We start from the raw sequence: 17,964 nt of genomic DNA on the forward strand, positions 1-17,964 counted from the left end.
ATTTTAGTGCTGATTCATAGGTCATACACAATGTGTGCATGCCTGGGTGCACGCTGCTGCCACAAAAGGCTCATGACAAACCCTAGAAAAGTTTGCTAAGTGATATTGCAGTTTCTAAGCAACGTTAACAGAGTCATGACTATGGCAGCAGGCACAATCCTCATTCCCACGTTGTCTTTCTCCTTTCCCTGTCCCTCTGCCTTGAGCATAGCTATCAGATATGCAAGGGCTGCTGGACAGCATGCATCCCTGTTGCAATCTGAAGCACCTGCTGAACATGAGAAGTAGTTTCCCCATTCTTCCCCTGGATATTTTGTGGTCCTCTACCCAAGTGCCCCTGCCCCACAGATTATTCCAGCTGAAACCTGTGTTCCTACTCATTTGTCTTGGCTTCCTTCCCTTCCTACAGACTTGAAAATAAAATGTAACCATACAACACTCCCATATCCTGGGCTGCATCCAAAGAAGCATAGCCAACAGGTCAAAGGAGGTGATCCTGCCCCTCTTCTCTGCACTTCACCTGGAGTCCTACGTCTAGATGTGACATCCTCAGTACAGGAGAGGCATGGACCAGTTGGAGCGTGTTTAGAAGATGGCCAAAAAAATGATCCAAGGGCTAAAACATCTCCCTACAAGGACAGGCAGAGACAGCTGGGGCTGCTCAGTCTGGATAGCAGCCTTTCAGTATCTAAAGGAGGACTACAACATAGAATGAAGCAGAGTCTGCTGTGATAGAAAAGGGGGAAATTGTTTCGAACTAAAAGAGGGGAGATTTAGACTGGATATAAGGAAGAAGTTTTTTACAATAAATGTTGTGAGGTACTGGAACGAATCTAGAGGTTCTGGATGCCCCGTCCTTGGAGTCAATCAAGGTCAGGCTGGACAGGGCTCTGAGCAAACTGATGTAGCTGTAGATGTCCCTTGCAGGGACACTGGACTAGATGACCCTCCAACTCAAACAATTCCATGACTCTATTATCCTATGAACACATGTAACCTGGCTTTTTGGTTATTGTGGCAACAAAATGAACTAATTATTAGTAGCTTTCCTTTTCTGAAAGGAGGAAATCAAAAAGCCAAGTCCAGATAAGAAATGGGTATCCACAGAAGATTTTTAGGTCTATCTTATCACCTGAGGTGCTCTGTTAAAGCTACAGAAATTGTGAAGTCTTTGAAGCAGATTCAGTGCACAGCTGCCCAGAGAAGCTGTGGTGCCCCATCCCTGCAGGCACTCAAGGCCAGGCTGGATGGGGCCCTGGGCAGCTGAGCTGCTGGGGGGCAGCCCTGCCCACGACACAGGGTGGGACTGGGTGGGCTTTAAGGTCCTCTCCAATGCAATCCATTCTATGGTTCTATGATACTCCTAAAACCCCACTTTCTTCAGAAAGCTGACAGGACAGATAGAGCAAGCTGTAGTTCCCATCTACCCTAGAAAGTCATCAGCAGCTTTGAGTGAGCATAGGGCAGAGACCAGCTGAGATGCTGCCAGAGGCGAAAGGCCTGTCTTCCTTGGGCACAGCTGCAGGCCTGCTGCTGCAGTCGGACGCTTTGATGCTCTGCTGTACCTCACTTGGCCCCCTTCCTCTGAGGCATTTCTGTGCCTAATTTTAACTAAATGAAGGGGAGGTAGCTGTCTAAATACTGCTTGCTCTTAGTCATCTGACAAGCCTTAACTCCCCCAGGCAGTCTTGTTCAAGGACAAGCACGATATAGCATTCAGGGCAGTAGGTAAGGTGGGATGCTGTCAGCTCATCTTTTTTAAAAGCTCTGCAAAAATATTCAGAGTATTCAGCCACCCACGCTGGCTCAAATCATGAGTTTCTCCCACACTATGTAGCCTTCAGATGTGTTTAAATAGAAGAACTCCTTTTACCTGAAGATACTGTTGTTTCTCGTTCCTCAGATGAAAAGCACTCATGTCTGAGCTCTGCACAGCAGGAAGAAACATGTCAGGGAAGCATCTGGCAATGCTGAGGAGAACAAGTTAAAAAGGTCTTAGGTCTGAATCCACCCTTCCTTCAGATCTACATCTATGGCATTCAGATATGCTCAGTGGCGTTTATGGCACTGTACATCCCAGTGGCATTAATGTCCAGAAATATTATTAATATTTCCCATATCTAATTATTAAATAGCATCTGACATTTCTGAAATTCGAAGATAATTAAAATACTGTTTTCAGATTTGTGCTTTTTCTCAGGCAGGCTGGTGAAAGCAGTTTTCTTACTTCTATATTTCATAGTAGCCCGTTTCCTGACAGTTTCATATTTGAAATCCTATATTGCAGCCTTTGTGTTAAGATACTGCTTACACATTTAAACTGTTAAATCTAGTAAAATTTAGGAATGGAAAATAGAATGGGTCTGATATTGGCTTTTACTGGGGCTATTAGCCCAACAGAATGGGGCTGTTCATACTTATCTGGGCTTTGACTAAATCTGTCCCCATGAAATCTAAGTTCTGAAACATATTTGACCTTCCATCTTAAGTATCACAATCTCTTGTAAAAGGCAGAACCAAAGCAGAAATTCATACTAAATAATAATAGTAATAATAATAATGCAAATATTTCATGTTAATTAATATGTATGTCATATTCATCAATATCTGATTCTGTTGGAAAGCTGTTCTCCAATGCTTAACACATCCCCAGGAGTACCCACAGAAGGCAGGCAGGGGAGGCTGCTCCGCCAGTGCCAGCGTCTGTAACACTGCATATTAGAAGCTTAGATGAAAAGGAATTTTCTGAGTAATTTGAGTGTAGTGCAAATGAAGTTAGCAGTTTAGATACCCTTACAAAAACAAGACTGGTGATTACAAAGCCGGAATGAGTTTGCACTGTGTTTACATCTGTTTCCTGGAAGGCAGAATGTAATCAGAGGAACAAAAAAAACCCAGCTTTTAAGATTTTCTTTTTTGTTTGGGGGGTTTTGTTGGTGGTGGTTGTTTTATTGTTGCAGGAGAATTTGGAAGATTTCTATACTTCTCTGTGGTGGGATTTAATGAGACAGCTGGTGGTACCCCATACTGAAACAACAGCTGGGAATGGTCATGTAATGTTTCTGGAGAGTACAACACAAGCCAGCAATCTGTGTCTATCAGCTATCAGTCACCTTCCTTCTAATTAGTTTCAGATATGGTGTCTAAATACAAAGTGAAATATCAGCAGACCCAAGCTCCAAAGTGAAGTTTCCTCAGACTACAGGTAGAACTCAATTGGTTTCATTACTGCAGTCCACTGGCCTTTGAAAAGAGAGAAATTTCCAGTCATGCTTTTTTCAGAAACTTATATAACAGCTGTACCCTTAATTTGGTGTGTGTTTAAAACCTTGCAGTAAAAGCCCTTACACCCACAAGTAAATCCTACTTTACTCAGGATCATTCTCACCAAAGTACAATTAGCAGCAGTTATAAGAAAAGTATTCATCTAGCCCTAAGCAGTTGTGGTTTCCATGTACGCCCAGGGGATTTAATTCAGTTCTTCTGTCTGTCTCTGAAAGCACATAAAACATTAGCACCCACAGCATCCTTTGGCAAGGAGATCTGCAGGTCAGCTGTCAGGGATGATACTGTTTGGAGCCCAGCATTAGCCTCATCTGATGCCTCCCACCTTGTACTGGAAGAGAGTGGAAAATTAATTTCTACTCATTCTCTTCATGCTTCTAGATTTTGTAAATTGATCATCTCTTCCACCATTTTTTCTTTTCCAGATTAAAAACTTCTAGCTTAGCCATTCCTCATTATTCTGATAGGACAATAAGGAATGGTCTTAAGTTGCACCAGGGGAGGTTCACGTTGGATATTAGGGAAAACTTCTTCTCAGGAAGTGGTGAGACATTGGAACAGGCTGTCCAGGGAGGTGGTGAAGTCACCATTCCTGGGAGCGTTCAAGAACTGTGTGGATGTGGCACTGAGGGACATGGTTAGTGGGCACGGTGTGATGGGCTGATTGTTGGACTAGGTGGTCTTACTGGTCTTTTCCAATCTTAATAAATTTGATTCTATGATTCATATAGAGCCATTCTGTACTTGTACCTGTTCTTGCCTTTCTCTGAACTTTTTCCAGCTGTCCTGTATATTTCTTGTGATGAGGGGATAAGGACCTTATAATGTCAGTAGAACAGAATAGCTCATACCTTACATCTGAAATTCATTGCAGTACCACTTATTCGGGCTCAAAACACCTGTCAGCACAGTGACAGCAGGCTGTAGGCTGAAGTTCAAGAGCCTGAGCAGCAGGGTAACAGTGATTGGAGCCTCCAAAATAACGATTACAGCAGCAAACTCAGATGAGATTTTCATATCTCATCCTCTTCTGGAGCTGGCACACATGAGAGGTAGCAATAGGATGCAGACTTTCATCAGCCAAAGAGCAGGCAAGGCTCATGCTGTCTTTGTCACATTCTGGAGTATCAGGAGTCTGGAGAAGGAGCCAAGTTTCCCAGTTCTTCATTAAAAGGCAACTCACACCTAAAGAAAATGAAGAAGGGAGAGCTCATTCCTTAGGATCCCTGCCTAAAGTTATTCATGCAGAGAGATTAATTTTAATCACAGAATGGCCAGGGTTGGAACGGACCTCAAGGGTCATGAATCTCCAACCCCCCTGCCACATGCAGGGCCACCAACCTCCCCATTTAATACCAGACCAGGCTGCCCAGGGTCCCATTCAATCTAGCCTTGAACACCTCCAGGGACAGGGACACTGAGAGCAATCATGTCTTTCATAATCAACATGCAGGGCTTATGGGAAGGCCATTCAGACAATATAACTCTGATTTAATGGCAGATGTGAATATGCTAAGTCTGGTGGGCTTGAACAAGTATGCTGGAGTCTCTGTACATGTGACTTGGGTTGGTCTGTATCAGCTTGCCTAAAGAGCAGTAGCTGAAGATGTGGGAGAGTAGGCTGTCACTCAGTAAAGCAGTGGGTATCTTTAACCCAGACAACCTCAGAAGTTCTATTTAAAGCTGTGTAGGTTGAAGCAGCCCAAAATCTTTAATAGCCTTGAGAGAAGCACTCTGAGGGGCTCTGCTTTGTGCTTTTCATTGCACTTTACTGATATGCTTACTTTGTGTATATTTTTTTCAACAGTGAACAGATGGACCCTTGCTGTTCACCACAAATGTGTTATTATTACTTCAACCAAAATCTCCTTTAGAAGAAAGCAAGGCAATGTTTGTTTTACTTCCAGATAGATAACCTTGAAAAAGGCAAAAACACAATAATACAGTTAAAACAAAACAGAGCAAAACAAAAAAGAGGAAGAAGGAGCAAAGTAGGAAAAAAAAAAGTAGAAAAATAAAGAAGTAAAAGAGAGAAGAAAAAAAGGAAAGGGGAGGGAAGGGGAAAAGAACAAAGAGAATGAAGAAAGAGAAAAAAAAGAAAACAGCAAAAAGACAGTGAGTCAACAGGTTCAAAGCTGCTGAACATACACCTTCAGATATCTGCTTGAAAAACATACTAAAAATCCCAAAACTGTGATCGCTTGTTCTTCATTTACTGCAATGTCAAACTGGTCAGCTTGAATCATTCAGATTCCCAATAGCTGGGTAATTATTTCTTAATAGATGCTAACACCCTGCGTGCCCTTAGTATAATGGTCAAATCGGTAAAAGAAGACTGATCACCCACCCGCTCCCCTAAATCCAAGGTATTCTGGATTGCTTCAGCTGAGAGTCCATTTCCTTTGGGTTATTGCTGTTCCTAAGACTTAAGGGTAATAGAAACCTATTCAAACAATAGCAGCCTCAATTAAAAGTGTGTGATATACACTATTCAGACTCCAAGGTTAGAAAAACACATTTTGAAAGCACAGCTCTATTATTTACTATTATAGAGTAATAGCCAAGGCAAATATTTTTGTCCTCCAAAAAATCTGAAATTCCCAGTAGGGTGGCACAGCTGACATTCCTAGTTGTTTGCTGTCTTTTTTGGAGCTCCATGTGATTCACAGCTAAAGGGCTGAGGCACTTGCTACTGAAGCACTGCAGTCACCTGAGAGAAATACACGTCCTAGAGCATTTCAAAATGCAAAGGCTAGCAGAAGAAGTGGGAGGAGGTAATTTACTTCAGATTACTGGTATTGGTGTGATGTTACTGTGACTTGTTAAACTCATTCTGTATTAAAGTCTTTGCGTAATATTGGTAACGAGGCCATATTAAATATGGCAGGGCAACCTCACCATTGTTTTATGTAAAAGAACCAAAAAAAATAGGACTTGCATTAGCACATGCAGTGTCACATTTCTGCTGTAAAACCTACTTTTTGTTGCTCCAAAGCCAAGAAGGCTTTATTTCTGATCTTTCAGGAAAACCACTGAGATAGTGGCTGTACGAGGAAGGGAAATGAGGACTGAACCCATAAAGCTTTCACTGTTTTCATCACAAACACATGTTCCTTCTTCTTCAGCCAGAGTCTGGTGGGCTGCCAGGAGTCATGAAATCTGTAAGCCTGGGTGTACAATGAAACAACTGAGAAAGGAAAGGAAGCCATAGTGATTATTGCTTGAGTTAAGAGACATATAACCATGGGCTTTCCAGCAGGTCCTTTGCCTTCTCTGTTGCTGGCTAAGCACTCCACCACATAGCCCTGATCTTTTCAAACCTGAGCCCTCACAGTGCTTGAATCTGTTTCCACGTCTGTGTCTTGGAGGCAATCACCAAGCAAACACAAAACCAGAGATTCAACAAATGCATGAAGCCCAGTAATGGGATTTTCCCCAGTAATGCGATTTGGCTCTTTCATGAGCAGATTTAATGCCTCCATCCCACCCAGCAAAAGACACGTGTAACAGTTATGAAAGTCTTAATTTTTAGTAACCCATATAAAATATAATGTAGCTATAGAATTGATTCTGAGGTCTTATAGTAGACTATGTAAAAATTGGTATCTGAAATCTTGAGACTGCTGAACAAAGAAACAATTCCATGCTACAAGTTTTTTATCTGTAATTATACTTGTGGAGTTAGGAAAGCAATAATCAGCTGCTCAAATTAGCCTGTATGCCTTTTCTGCATTAAGAAAAATACATAATAAACCGTAAGACCACAGCTTAATGACTATTAATTACAAACAAATGTGGCACATTTTGCTATGCAACTTACATGAAGGAAAGAGTCAAAGATATTTTTATCATTCCTCATTTTCAGAAACTGTGTATTTAATGAATCAACTCATAGTCAGAAGAGCCCCTCTCATCTCATCCAAGGAATGGAACATCCTCATCTTTTAAAAGCATTGGTGAAGCAGTAAGGTGTCTTCTGTTTGTATTAAAGTATATAGGAAATGTGTATCTGACTTCTGACTGAATCAGAAGTTGCTCCTTACTGTATAACTCACAGAAACTCACAGATATTTGGAGAACACTAAGTAATATTGGGGAAAGAGAATGAGCACTAAGAAAACAGAGAATTGATAGCCTATTTTTAGTTCTCTGTGTATTACATGTCCCTTAAGTAAGAAAAGTAAAATGTCAGTTATTGGAGCCAGAGCAAAGAATACAAATGATATTTTAATGTTTTCTTAGCTCAGATGATAAAAGTTAATTACCCCCATATTTACACTTTGTTTCTGTATCTGAACACAGAAGGGCACAGTACAAAATTGATTCTCAGTCTTCCCCTACAAAACTGTTCAAGATGGATGGAAATATGTAATATTCTCTGTGTCACAGTGATAGAGCAACCTTCTCCTTTCTCAGTAATAGGCCTTACAACACAGCTAATTAATGTCAGCTGCTGCCTCATAGAGAGCTTGGCAGCTGCACAGCTTCACACAGTTTGTGAAATAAGTGCCACCAGCAGCATTTCACAGAAAGGGAAATGGGGGCAAAGATGGCAAGTGGCTGATCCTAAATCACTCAGCATGTCAGCATCAAGTGCATGCTCAGGGACATGGTAAGGGCCTCCCAGAGCCTTAACTAGCCTCACAGTGCTCCTCCAGGAATCCCCTTTGCACATCAGCCAGCTGGCCAAGAGACCAAGGCAACATAGCTGCATATAAAATACAAACCAGGAGGGATGAGAATGGGCTCCCAATGGAAAATATCTCAAAGATTTCAGCTCCTGTCAACAAAACATATATCCCAACACAGACCTTACTGGCAGCAATAATGTAATATTATTGTCTCTTGCTCCCACTAGAAAGAATAATATTGAAGAGAAGTTGGTTAATGCATGGAGACAATGAACTTTGTCATGCCTGATCCCCCTCCTCCACAGGCCTCTATTTCTTTCTTGTAGTGAGGGTTCCAAAAGGGAATGCCGTATTCAAGGTGCAGCCTCACCAGTGTTGAGGGATGATCACCTCTCTGCTTCTGCTGACTGCACTGTTTCTGATACAAGCCAGGATGCCATTGGCCTTTTTGGCCACCTGGGCACACTGCTGGGCCATGTTCAGCCAGCTGTTGAATAATATCTCTAGATAAGCATAGATCATGTGGCAGCAAAGTGGAGGAGAGAGAAACAGCTCTGTCATGGTGTTATCACCACCTGTGGATCCTGGTAGTCTGTGCCAGAGAGTGGTGATCACTGGCTCTGTGCTACCAGGATGCAGTTTCACAGAGTGTAACTAGGAGAGAGAAAAACAAAAACAGAATAAGTTACTTTATCTAACCTACCACTGTATTTTTTTTTTCATGTCTTGAAAACATGCAATTGAAAGTTTTCACCCTGAGCTGAATGGAAACAGCTAAGCTTTAGGATCAGCAAGGCAACGGGTGTTTTTATTTATAATTTGTTATTGTTGTTTTTTTTGGCTGTTTGATGTTTGTTGTTTTATTTGTTTGTTTACTGTAGTGGTCATGGTGCCTGAGCCTTGCTGAAACACCTCCTCAGAATTGCCACTAACCAGTGATGCTGTCAGGCTGGACCATCCTCATGCAACCTGCGTAAATGGTAAGCCAAAATACTGTATTTAAATATATTTCTGTTCAAACTGTGGGTTAAGAGAAGTGGGAATGCAGGCTGCTATTTATGGTTTCCACTTCATTTGATGCACAAGAACCCATACACAGGGCTTACATAGACATGAAGTAGATAAGAACGGTAATTCAATCCCAATTCCTTACAAAAAATGACATCATTCATCTTTCTTTCCTGCTTTAAGGGGGAAACAATCAAAGTGAACTGGAAGAGCAGTTCAACAAGTATTGACTCCACATGGAAAGACTAACCTGCCTTCTCCTATACAAGGGACAGAGAAATCTCCACAGACTGGAAGATGAGATGCTTCAGACACAGGGAAAAAGCAAAGGTTTAGCTCCATTACCAGCCAAGAAGCACCACCTCTCCTGTGCCAGTTCATCTCTGATTTCATCTAATTCCTATCTTTTATCCAGTGAGGACAGAAGTCAGACTCTCAGAGATGTTTCCTAAGCCTTACTCAACTTTGGGTGGAAACCAGCACCTACCATTGTCTTGGAAGACTTGAACCAAAGATTTTTACGTCAGTGGAAAGATTTCTGCTGATCCTCCATGTAAAACATGGAACAGTTTGGCCACAGTCATTGTTTGGAAAATGGGATATGGTATTTTGCATCCACTTCTGTTTTATGCTACACCCCAAACAGAACATATTGCAACAGTTAGCTAATATTTACTGGGGGTGTATCACAGCAACTAGCGTCACATTGGAAAAAACAGGCAAAGCAGAAGCAGACAGAAACCTGTAGGTTTTTCTCCTACACAGATGCCCCACAGCAATGAGTCCAGCGAGACATGAAAGAAAGGCATTATCAATCAAAAAGGAAAGATGTAACTTTGCATTAGTCATATGTACCTCCTTCTCTTCCTCTCTTTGCTAACACACAGATGAGGCTGTTACCAGAAGGTTGGTCTTCTACCACCACCATTAATCATTACTACACATCATTATACTCCAACAACATTTGAAATTGTAGCCTCCTGCATGATGCCCAGCCACCCAAACAACTAAATAATCTTGCATCAGTAAGTATCAAACAAGAAAACTCCACTCTGCTATTTACAAGTGTGCCTCAAACAGGTAACACTTTCCTCATTTTGCACAGTATCTTGTCCTTACCACTCATTCTTGAGTGTTATTTAGGTCTCTTAAAAGCCTGCTCTTACCCATATCGCTACAGATCAGTAACATCCTCATGCAACAAGGTTTGTGGCAACAACAGACTACAGGTTTGCCCACCTGCATAAATATCTGCATGTTCAAACCCTCCTGCTGTAAATCTCTAAGAGCTGATGTGCCAATAATTATTCCAACTACAATGATGCCTTCAGAAAGCATGCCACCTGAATTAATGGCTTCACATTAAAGCGGTGGTGGCATGAGAACTGAATCAGGCCTCTGACTCTTTTACCAACTATGACACTTTATATCTGTGTCTGAAGTTCCTACCGTGAAGAGATAAAAAGTCATTAGGAACAGTGTAATAAGCTTCATAGAATTGTTTCCACCTTCAGGTCCTTGAAAAACTTCCCATGTCACTACTGACATTCAACTAAGTCTAGCATGAATGTTAGCAAATAGTTTGAGGAGACATATTTCAACTAACTGTCTCTTGAAGAAACAAACAAAAAGAACTTCTAAGATTCAATACAAGGAGTAACAGAGAAGAGGCCTGGGATTTTAGAGGAAGAAAAGCAACGTGGAAGAGAAGAAGAGAGGACAAGTCTTGCCTGCAGGCCATAATAGTTTTAAAAGAGGTACAGTGTTAGATGTGGGGAACTTCCTGGTCCCCTTGTTTTATTATTAATTGTGTTTTGAAACAGACATTTATAGAAGAGATCTATGTTGTGTGCTGTTTATTGCTAACACATGTCTCACACTTGGCAAACAAAGCAGCTTGGGAATGACATTTTCCAAATAATCAACACCATCACCAAGAAGTGCCTGCATCTTTGCTTTGGGCTTAATAATAAGTTTTTTCCCCTCAACAAGATAGCTTTCTCACGCTAGTGCCAAATGGAATACATTAAGCTTCAACGATGGCTAAGAACATAGTGGGCTGCAGAGGCAGGGATGGTGACGTGAGGGCACATCTTGGACTTTAGGACAAACAGCTGCATGTGTACCAGCCACAGACACTGCTCAGCAGAGAGGGGCCTCTGGGCATTGACTACAGTACAGATAATGCACTGGAGCAGCATGCTTTGGCAGGCCCAGCCTGAGACTTTGCAGAGATCTGGGAGTCCATCACAAAACATTCCACAAGACACATGGCCCAGAGCAAGCAGTAGGAACTGTGGAGAACAAGGGTAGCACAGGACATGGAAGCAGCCAGTTTATGGCTCACCAAAGAGCTCCAAACAGACAGGTGTTTTTTTTGTTTGTTTGTTTTAGTTTTTTGTTAGTTTGTTTTTTGTTTTTAAACATACAAATGTGGTACCTGTCTGAAATGAAAAAGAAATGAAGAGGAACATCTGAAATATCTGCCTCACTATCCCCTCAACGTATACATGCCAATGTAGATGGACACCACACCAATAGAGATAAAACAGGGACTGTGCAGTCATATGGCTCCCTTGCCTTCTCCAAAAAGCACAGCAATGTAGTAGGCAGTGCAGGAAATGCTCTAGGCTCTAACTTCTGCCCAGTTGTTCTCAGCAAAAGCATGCTCTAACCCTTGATCCTTTGAATAGACGTGTCCAATACTCAGGGAATACAGATGAACAACTCATCAGTTCTTTGGACTCCCTCCCTCCCATTTAATTTTCATTGATGCAAAGATCACACTTGCAAAACACATAGCCCAGCCTTATCAAGATGATGATTTGAGGGTGAGCTGCTGGAATGCCTAGGACACTTGAGCAATTCTTCAACATATTTGGTCTTACTGAATGGCAGCACAGCCTTCTGGCGTGTCAGCCACTCCTCCCAGCTTTGTATCATCAGCAAGTTTGCTGAGGGTGAACTCCATCCCTCTCATCCAGATCACTGATGATGTTAAGCAAGACAGGACCTAGCGCTGACCCCTGGGGGAGCACCAGTAGTTACAGGCCCCCAAGCAGTCTCTGTGCTGCTGATCAGAATACTCTGAGTTCTGCCAGTCAGCCAGTCCTCAATCCACCTCACTGTCACTCATCTACTACACCCTTCCTAAGCTTATCTACAAGGACGTTATGGGAAAGCATCAAAAGGCTCGCCAAAAATCAAGGCAGATAATATCCATTGCTCTCCCTTCATCTACCCAAGCAATCATGACATCAGAGAAGGCTACAAGATTGGGAGAGCATGATTTCCCCTTGGTGCATCCACAGTGAATGGTAACATACTAACCTTCTTTTCTTCCACATAACCTTCCTATGAGATGGCATTTTGCAATTAAGCTCCCTTATATGTGCCTTTCTTTCTGCTGGGGGTGATGCTCCTGGTGTGGTTCCATGCTCCTGCCATTACTTTTCCCACACAGATCTTGAACCTGTGACCTTGCTTCTGCGGAGCAAGGCTAATGGCACTCGTTTTGTCATTGCAAGCACGTTTCCTTTGAATGAACTGTATGCAAATGTCTGCTGTTCTTACTTAAAGCTTATGCTTCAGACACACCACAGACTTATGTAAAAGCTGCTGATTAGCTGGCTTTCTTTTACAACTTACCTGAGAAAAGTGCACTGTAAGCCTAACTCACCACAGTGTGTGAAAGGATGAGAATTATTTGTAGATCATTTGTTGAACATAATTAGTTTTCTGTCGTAATGATTTATTTCATGAAATGTATTGATTCTTACATCTTAAAAATAATTGCTCTCTTTGGAATACCTACCAACATTTCAGTGGAAATATATCTTCCACACTTTGTTTCCCCTTACTTTCAGTCAGCTCTTACACCCCATGTGTGAACCCTGAGAAGATCTAGCAGACTTAAAAGTCAAGATCTGACAAGAGGTGAAAAAAAAAAAAAAGAAAAAAAAAAGAGAATGCTGTGTCATACATACCAAACTGATGGATTGCATTTTCACAGTGTTATATTTCTCCTAAAATAATTTTCAAAGAGAAGAGGTACATTCCCCTGAAAAGTTCAGGATTCACAAAAAAAATAATCTCGGCTCCCACACATTAAAATAAAAGCAACACTCTCTCTTTTAATGCTTTTGAGAAGCAAGCTCAGTTTTGTACAAGATAACCTTGCTCTGGTGAGGACTGCCAGTCACTAAAAAGGTGTTGTTCTGGTGAGAAGAGAATAGGGCAGGACTGAAGTACCACAGATAGAACTTCTGCTGTCTATTTAGCTAAAGTATGTTGACATAACTCCCCACCACACCCATGTGAATCACTTGTTTTTGTGTTTTATCAAAATTCTCAGTAGTTCAAAGCCAGAAAGGTCCCTGTAGATATCCAGCCTGCACTCCTTTCAACTGTTTTCTCACCATTTTCTGCTCCTTTCAGCTCTTTGTCCTCTCTGGAGGCCTACTCTTTCCACAGTAAGGTAAGTAGCCACTGCTGTAGGTATAGCTCTTGATATCCAAATCTGTTCTCCTTCTTACACCACATAAAAGTCACAGCTAAGCTACAGGGGAAAAAAAACAGAGGGGCAGAAAACCTGGTAGCATGCATGGCATCAAAGTGCTAGGAGAACAAAGCTTAAATGACAAGCCCTTAATATTTCACCTGTGACTATTTTCCTGAATTCTTACACACTCTGGTGTGAAATGACTGTATTTTATTGTGTTACATTTGACACTTCAACTCTGGCCTTTGGTATTAATGAGAATGCCCTTCATCTAGAGCTGCTTTTTCTCCTTTTCTTTGATTCATTAGTTGTTTACTGCAGGCTATTAACAACCTGAGAACTAGCTTTAATCCACAGCCAGAGTCTTTAAATATAATACATCATCAACAGGTAATTATTCACTTTGAACTCTTTCCTCCTTTTTTCTTAGCCCTGTGAGGTGATGTCTGGGGCTTTAAAGAATGGTAACAGAGTTCTCCCATCAAAGCATTAAAATTAGTAACACAAACGTCAAGAAGTTAATTTGCATACTTTAAACACAAAGATGGCCAATCTTTTTTCCCCCTTTTTTTTTTTTTTTTTTTTTAAATTCCCGCTACAGCTCTGGAGAGCTTTTGATGCTTTTGCAACAGCAGTTGCTTGACAATTATACTCTATTAATGTGTAACTGCACTATAAATACTCCGTACTGTAAGTTCACTAGGAGCCCTTCATCCATGCTCAACAGGATTTTATTCCAGTCATTCCATTCAGCTGTTTGAGCAGTCATCTCAGAAATCAGAAGTCGTACATTAAAATTCAGGACCTGCACCTCTAAATACACATAAGCACAAGTTCACAGCGTTCTGTTGACTCCTGAGGTCTTTGACTCAGGTTCTCTGGCTTCATTTCAGGAAGACCATGATTAAGTGCTTCTGTATGTAAGGCTTTCCTAAGTGCTATCCAATACTGGCATATATTTCCTGAACTAAGATCTCTGCGTGTACACTTGCAGAAATGCTTGGGCTAATCCCAGGTGCACAGAGAAACACACTGATAGGGTATGTGTGACAACTTGCCTTCACAGACCCCACAGAAAGGCAGTTGGTATTGCCTGCAGTACAGTATACTTTCATCTGAAGCATTTGTCAGCCTTGGAAAGTCAAGTACATAACATTATGGTGAATTTATGAGATTGTTACTGTTGTTGTTGTGCCCTCTTTTAATCTTTTCCGCAGAATTTTATAATTTTGGTTTCTAAACATCCCCAGAAATAAATTCCAAGGAGCAGCTGACCCATGAATACAAGACAGTTGCATTTATTGAGAGAGTGCTGCCTCCACTTGTCATCCCTATATCCACAGGTCATAGTTGACTGTAATGGGGGGTGCCCTGAGAAGTGGCTTCCAGCAGAAGTGACACTGGGTATGTGAATTTTTAAAAGATTTCCTTACGTATCTGCCTGGGTTTCAGTAGATAGGCAGCATGCTGTAAGTGCACACACATACAACGCACAGGGGCAGACTGCTGCTCCTGGGAGTTACCAGCAGAACAAGCAATGTGACTCAGACACTCAGTTTCTGGACCTGGCCATTTTGATCATGACTGCATGATCAGAAAGCACTGAAGGTAAATAGAAACTTCTCCACATGCATATGAAGAAGCCAAGAGACAAGTTTTCCACCAGGCTTCCATTCTTAAGGAGATAAGTGAATCAAGAAAGAAATGTCACGCCCACAATTTAGGCCAATTGATACCACGAACAAGTAGCTCACTGCAAGTGGAATTAACCAGCAAGAATTTAGAGCCTGACTGCTTCTCACCTTCTCCTGATAAGTAATCCGCAGAGCCATGAGAGAAGTGTGTGCTCACTGTGAAGTTAGAATTATGAAAATAAGGCAGACAATGAACAACATACTTGCTTTTGAGGAAGATCTAAAAGTTTCTCCAGACTGAAAAGCAACAGCTAAAAAAGTTTTATCTTTGCAAGCATCATTAAAAAGGTTGTAAGCTGAATATACTACAAAGTCACTGCCTTCGTCCCTCTCTCTGTCTGTGATAAATTGAAAAAACCTGTTGGCTTGAGTTCTTAAACCCCAGATAAAAGCTTTGATTTGTTAATTAAATTTTTACTGCTATCTGCATTTGATATCTCAGGCAAATTGTATCCGCTTGCAACAACAAAAAAGTCACATCAAAGGAGAACTCCACCTCCATGACCTGTAATTACAGAATTTACTGCTTGGTGACACTGACTGCAAGATGCACCTGCCAGGCAGCCCTGATGTACTATCTACACCTAAAACAAAGCCGTTTCATTGAACCAGGGTGAGACATCGTATGCCAGAAAAAAGGGTTATATTTAGTAAGGCACTGGCCCAAGGCATTGCCTGTTCTGAGACTGATGGGAACTTCTGAAAACAAGGTTTTTTTCCCTGAGTTACCACGCTAAACTGGGGATAAGCACCAGCTTCCACAGAGAAAGGTAGAGCTAGGAGAAACAGGAAAAGAGGATGGAAAGGTAAACAGAATTAAAAAGGAAGGACAGAAAGAGGAAGGAAATTTTAAAAAAAAAAAAAGTGTTTGAAAAGGAAAAATGATGAAAGCTACTCACATAAAGAAAACAGTATTAGTAAGAATAGGGAAGGAAAGCGAAAGGAAAGAAGAGTTAAAACAAGAGAGGAAAACAGGTTAGAGATCTGCTGGAATCAGATATTTGTAGATACACCATTCTCCCCTTCAAACAACCCCATGGGCAACACAAACTCCAAATCTGAGTCAGTGCACTCTGGCCCTTATTTGTTTTCCTTGCTGTTTTGAAACAAAACTTAGGAGCCTTCCTACGAGTCCCAGTGTTATTAGTGTTTATGTTTGGAAAACAAAACACAAAGAAAGAAAATACAGTAGCATACTGAATGGGCTTGACAGATAGGAATTTCTCCTGGAGTCATGAATGTATTGAAAATATCCACAAAACATAAGAAGCAATAATTTTGTTGAAAAAAAATTTTTAGGGAAACCAACATAGTAAATTCCTGCCTGAAGACTTATCAAAACTGGTTTAGTAACAGCAGGGACTTCCAAGCTGGCAGCCAAAAAATATCTAGTTACTTTTCCCGCATGGATCATAGTCCAAGACATACCTTCATGCTAAAATAAATGAATAATAAAATAATAATAATTTAATATATTATTCATTTAATCCTGATATTTTACCTACTCTTCCTCGGCCCAGGATTTTGCTTCTCACATCCCTTTGGCCTCAGGGAACACTAATTAAACATCACTGAAAAGAATGGGGTAAGGTATATGGTGGGTTAGAGTATCTGTAGACATCAAAGCCTTTCTCTGTTTTCATTAGAACTTCAAAATACTGCTGAAATATTTGTCAAATCCAGCTGATGCGATGTCTCTGAAGCACCAAACAGCATAAGCACAAGGAACAGCAACCTGGTTTGGCAAACTGGAGTGCCATGGCACTCCTAACAATTACCATGCCCCAAAATAGAACATCGTGTAGAGCACATCCAGAAATGGGCAGCAAAGCTATGAATGGAGCACAAGTCTCTTTCCTATGAGGAGCGGCTGAGGGGATTGGGGTTGTTCTGACTGGAGAAGAGGAGTCTCAGGGGAGATCCTACAGCTATCTGAAAGAAGGTTGTGGCAAAGAGGGGGTCAGCCTCTTCTCCTAGGTAACAGCAATAGGATGAGAGGAACGGTTTTAAGTTGCACCAAGAGAGATTCGTGTTGGATATTAAGGAAAATCTCTTCTCTCAGAAAGAGTGGTGATGCAGTGGCACAAGCTGCCCAGGGAGGTGGTGGAGTCGCCATCCCTGGAGGTGTTCAAACCCTGTGAGTGTGGCACTGAGGAATGTGGTTAGCGGGCATACTGTGACAATTGAACTAGATTATTTTACTGGTCATTTCTAATCTCAGTGATTCTATGAATTGTCAATAGCCTATCCTCTACTGTGCTATCTGAGCTGCCTTCAGTGGTTTTCCACTGAAACAGCACAGTTTTCCTCAGCTGGCAATAGTAGTCTTTGCAGCTGAGAACCAGGTGAGGACAGGCCCTGCTCAAGCCCCAGCATCAAAATTGCTCTCTTCAACACCATCTTGAAAATGACAGCCCTGCACTGAGATCATGGCCCCTCTGGGTTTTGTCACAGTGTCCAATTAAATAAACAGTAACATAAAATTATAAGCGTTAAGAGAAGAAAATGACACACAGGATTGGTATAGGTGTCTCATTGTCAGAGAATAGTTAAAGGCTAGAAACCAGCACTGGTCTTGCTGTCACAAATTACAGATGTCATCACCTGTCACACCTGTGGGTTAGGAAGCCAGGCATATTGATACTGTCTCTGTTCCAGGAATTTCCCAAAACCTAGAAACGTTGCACGTGGGTGAGAACTGACCTGGTATTCTAGCTGCCATTTTTTCCATTACAATGAAGGTTCTGGGTGAAGGGATGCTCTCCTGATGCTCAGGGAGCCTGGAAGGTTTTGAGGGGTGGAGGTAGGTGAGGTGCTCCCCAAAGAGGATACAGACTGAGCTGAC

The 17,964-nt window shown here is 41.6% G+C and overlaps 1 long non-coding RNA gene across 1 annotated transcript in view; it reads right to left on the reverse strand.

Moving 5' to 3' along the window:
* The window catches only part of LOC149918542 (uncharacterized), a 41,991-nt gene that overhangs the window by 23,612 nt on the left and 415 nt on the right, over positions 1-17,964 (reverse strand). The window contains exons 2-3 of the long non-coding RNA XR_016465553.1: positions 4,137-4,470; positions 1,874-1,970 (exon numbers count right to left, since the gene is read on the reverse strand). This is a non-coding gene — a long non-coding RNA (uncharacterized LOC149918542). The remainder of the gene's footprint in view (positions 1-1,873; positions 1,971-4,136; positions 4,471-17,964) is intronic.

The sequence above is a fragment of the Phasianus colchicus genome, chromosome 3 (assembly GCF_987193195.1).
Source record: "Phasianus colchicus chromosome 3, bPhaCol1.hap1.1, whole genome shotgun sequence".
Taxonomy (NCBI): Eukaryota; Metazoa; Chordata; class Aves; order Galliformes; family Phasianidae; genus Phasianus; species Phasianus colchicus.